This window comes from Paralichthys olivaceus, chromosome 4 (genome assembly GCF_024713975.1).
Source record: "Paralichthys olivaceus isolate ysfri-2021 chromosome 4, ASM2471397v2, whole genome shotgun sequence".
NCBI classification, from domain to species: domain Eukaryota; kingdom Metazoa; phylum Chordata; class Actinopteri; order Pleuronectiformes; family Paralichthyidae; genus Paralichthys; species Paralichthys olivaceus.
This window is the reverse complement of record NC_091096.1, coordinates 20,927,117-20,932,243: the sequence shown is the minus strand read 5'-3', so window position 1 is coordinate 20,932,243 and position 5,127 is coordinate 20,927,117.

Sequence of the window (5,127 nt, the reverse complement as noted above, 5' to 3'; positions counted from 1 at the left end):
CTGCCAACAATTCAGAGGAGTTCTTGACTGGTTTCTGTTTAAGAATCATCCGTCTGGGGAAGAGCTATGTGGATGGGTGCTCCATCCCTAGAGGGCAAACAAATAAACTTCTGCTCCAAGACTATGCAAAGAAAAAAAAGTAACAGAATCTAAATGTGGCTGCTCCAGAAGTACTTGTTTCTCACGACACTACTCCGAGAAAAATGGTCTGTTTGGTGAGCTGCGCTGCGCAAACCGCACCTTACCATGTGACGCATCAGTGAAGACGCACGCACAGCCAGCTGGACACATACAGGACAGCTCAGACTTTTTTATTTCAGAGAGAGAAAAATCCTCTGATCATCATCATCATCATCATTGCATTTTCTCCTGTAGTGGACAGTATTATTTACTTCTGGAATGTGACGTTGTTTGTCTTGGTTCCCTTGGCCCCCTCACATTTAAGCACTGGAGACAAATCAGAGCAGTGCATCCAGCAGCTCTGATGATGCTGGGAGACAGCGAGGACATATGGGAAAGCTTCCCAGGACTCTGGCTACATGCATCATCGTCCATGCAGCAACAGCTGTGGTGTGTTTGTCCCCTCAGGCTCTGAAGGGGCCAGTGCTGTTTCCCACACACACTATTTCCTCCTGCTCCTTCATATAGCTGCTCCTCCCTCCTCAGAAGCAAGCCACTATAGCCTTGGTGTTTTATTCAATATACCTAGATTTACTATTCAGCCTGACAGACAGGTCGGTAATGATTGTCGCATCAGATTAATGCCAGTGACCACTGGCAGTTTCTGGTAGACCTCCTGCTGTCAGGGAAAATTTAGTCAATTTATTCTAAGGATATTACAGATGCATGTCAGTGGAGATGGGTGAGGTTTCCTGGGTGGAAAACCTCTGAGGGGCGCTCTGGGAGCTTATGCAAAGCAACCTATCAGCTCTTCAGTGCCCCTTTCAGCCCACTGTAGGTCTGGTAATGAGAGGGGTTAAACAGATATGAATAACATGTGACAGATGTTTAGGAAGGAGCACAACAAGAGAATTTTGGATCAGTAAATTTTAGTTGATGGAGTGGTCTCATCTTTGTGGAAGTGATAGGCGATCAGGTACAGACGAGTCATGAGACAATGGCCCCTCAGGACACACATGTGTAAGGGCCCCTGGACCCCTGCCTTACAAGCTCATTCAATATCCCATCCATTCAGGTCTTCAGTATGGATAGGTCTGTCACTAAAGATCTGCATTATATATCTGGGGTATTACTTGTTAATTTGTTGACAGGCAATCTGGGATGACACCAGGCCTGAAGCAGCTGAAAATACAGATCCCTGTGTTCCTTTAAAAAGCCTGTGGTGTGGTGTAGATCAGAAGCGAAAGTTAATTTAAATCGATAACAAGAAAGGACCTCAGAATGTAAAGCTTGTTTTGATCCCCCATCTCTGCCAAACTCCTCTGCGGCCTGTTTGGATGTCATGTTACTGAGGCTCTGTCCAATAAACAAGCCCCATGTGACTGAGTGATGTGTGCCCACGAACGCAGGGGCTCTAATTGGGTAGTAAGAACCTTAATGAAACCAAAACATTGAGTAAACATGTCCTTTCACAGGAATGATGCGTGCTGCCATCAAGCTTCACATTTTGACCTGTAATTACACCAGCACGTCAATCTTTTCCTGATGTTTGTAAATGTCAGAACACACCGCCAAACGCAGTCCTTCAGGTCTCATCCAGGCGTGCTGCATTAGACATGACAGGTGATGCCACTGACTATGTCGGCTTGGAGCCCATCTGTGCCTCTGACATGGACTGGCATAATGTAATCACTCAGTCATTGGAAGTCAAATGTTTGTTCTTTAGACGTAGATTACAGCTGAAGGCAGACAGGTGGAGACTGTCCCTACTTCACAATCCATAAACGTTGTTTATCTTCCTTTCTTTGGCAGCAAATTAGAGATTTGCAAATGTGACCTTAATAAACAGACATAATCAGGCACAGGGCAGGAGCCGTGGAACAGACAAGTAATTCCATCACGGCAACAAAATGTTAGCGAGGAGCAGAAGAACAGGTTTTTTTCCGGAGGTACAACGCCACAGAAATGATCTAGAAAAAACCCAGAGAGGATTTGTATGTGGCTGATCAAGTTAAGATTGAAGCGGATGATCACCTCCCAATGACAGGCAATATCAGTATTATACAACACAGCTGTTTTCTAACAAGTGTCATTTATATACTTTCATTATTTTTTAACTTCAGAAGTCTGAAGAAACTTTCTGTTTAAATCCACAGTATAACTGATCACAGCTTAATAAGGTAATTTATTATTTGGGGTGGTTTTGTGATGAGGTCACACTTAAATACATGTTTCAGAACAAGAAAGAAAATGGTCATTTGAAAAAAACACAAAAAAAGTTACAAAATAAATGAAATAAAAATAACATTTGCTCAGCCATAACAATAAAAGATCCTTTAGCCTTCATGTCAACAAATGTTTCTTGACTTTTTATTCTATAACACAACATTACAGCCGGCTGCTGTTTTTAATAAATTAAATTAAGTAATGAATGCTTGCAGGCCTTTTCTTCAAATGTGATTAAACTAATTCAGCCTACCTTAGGCTGAATTATCCTGTGGATTCTAATAACACTTATTTAGTTCATTGACACCCCTATGAGGATTGATTTGTTAAACCTGAATGGAGAAGTTAAGGTAAAACAACTGATGAAACAGAGAGAGGATCAGAAATGGTTAAGCTCAGTGCTGATCAAGTGACTGCAGGTGAATTCTCTTATTATTCATTTGTGATTCAGACTCATTTTATATGTTTCTGCAACATTGTGCTCCACAGTGTTTCCACTGTTTCTTCACTGTTGAACATGTTTCTAGTGACCACGAGTGAGGTCAGTGTGAATTTAGGTGATATTCATATGACCGACATCATTTATCTAATAAATTGAATGCTTAATTCTAACTGATAAATAAGTGCCACATGTTTTGGCTGCCAGGTACATTTAAGTCTTAATGCTCAGTAGCTCAAAATCTGGATTGATTACAAAAAGGGCAAATTTACAAGATGCACATGAGACAGGAGCAAACATGACATCATGGATGACGCCAGTCACCCTCTGCACACCATCATCAGCAGCCAGAGGAGCCTATTCAGCAAAAGACTGCTTCTTCCCAAATACAGAACTGACAGACTGAAAAACTCCTTTGTCCCTCTTGCCATCAGACTGTACAACTCCTCACTCGGGGGAGGAGGGGTAACAGGAGGACAGAGGATGGGAAGAAGCAGTAGCCACTAGCCACTACACATAACACACTGGATACTGTGCAATAGGTTTTAAACACTGGACACTGTGCAATAATCTCAACACAACTCTTTAGTGACATTTTTCAACCTGTGTGCTGCTACTGTCTTTTTTACTATAAGTTTCTTTTTATTATTTGTTTTCATTTCCTGTAATGCTGCTGGAATTCTAATTTCCCTGAGGGAGTCTTCCCAAAAGGATCAATAAAGTTATATCTAATCTAACCTAATGACAGCAACATTCTAATGTCTAAACAACACCACATCTCTGCTGTTGACCAATGAGGCAATAGGTGTGAACATGCCTTGTTCAAAAACACATCACATATGATGCGTCACAGGGGTCTAAAGCCCTCCAACCACTCTGAGTTGAGAAGTTTATTCCCAGTGATCACTGATTGTGATTACCCCACATGAATCTGAAACGAGACTCGCAGTTTTACATTTATATATTTAGCTGAGACACTTATTCAGAATCACAGGGTGTGCTCAGTGAGCAGTGAGTTAACAAGTTGAAATTGCCATAACAACACAGAATTTGTGGATTTCTGCTCTCGCTGGTTCTTGATGCTGATGGTGTTTACATTCGTTAGAGAAGGTTAATTTGATTTCTCCGTCTGTTACAGTTTGTTCATCAGGTCAATAGATGGCATTACCTCCTTTAATAACAAATTCATTACTAAGCCTTATCTGGTTCCCTTTTATTTTTTGCTTTTAATGTCATGTTGTCCTTCAGACACCAAGGATGAACTGGAGTCTGTTAAAGACTGACTTTGAAAAAGATGAAATAGAAAGAACATTTTAATGATTAAAATATTAACTATCTCGTAATAAGTGTTTTCCATTTAGTTTTTAAAAGTGGACTTCAGGAGTGTTAATCTGACAGCAGTGAGACACACCATCCCATCTGGTCACTTCCCAAAAGAAGCCTAGTTAATATAAAAGAAGCATTTGTCTGCAAAGAGCAGGTGCCAGCACAAAGTCATCACCTCGATACTTCTGGGACCATCCCAGAAGCGTCTAAGACTAATTGCCAATATGCCTGACCGGTGACCTGAAAACTAAAGCTGTGTGGGTTTCGGTTCTTTTAAGAATGCATGACCATCTCTGCTGACATTCATTATATTTCTTAAATATAACAAAGAGACAGAAAGCTATGATCACTTCAATCGACTGCTTCTCTTCAATCCTTTATCTTTTTAGTTTCGCCTTTTTGGAAAGCCATCATCAAGACTTAATTCCTCATGAGTGTCATAAATGGCAGGGACAGTTCCAAAGGACTGTCTAAGCATAGATCACATGTTTGTGTCCGTTTTTGTAGTAATCACACACTAACAACTTTTAGCATTGCCTCAAGTATTTAAATATGACAGATAATGTATGTGTATGGCACAGTCTCACCCCTGTTGAAACTGAGAACTAAACCTAGTAGTTATAATAATGAGTGCACATATTAGTTGGCTCATGTAGAAGTGTTTGATCAGAGATATAATTGGCTGAGTGTGTGAAAATTAGTGAGCAGCTCCAATATCAGTAGATTTGAGATAAAGGCACCATATGGTTGAGCTTGTCAAACATAATATTCAGCACCAGCAAGCTTCCTAAAAATACACCCCATGCCCCTGTGACTCTAGTGGGCCGTAATTGGCCACTGCTGAATAACAGCCTCGGAAAATAAAACTCCTGTGGAAAGATTTTAATGAAATAACTTGCAGGCGATCTAATGAATACAGATATCTTTATTCACATGCTGTCTTTATTATTATTATTATTATTATTATTATTTATTATGAGTAATTCATCTGCTGTGTTGTTGTGATTGTGCTTTAT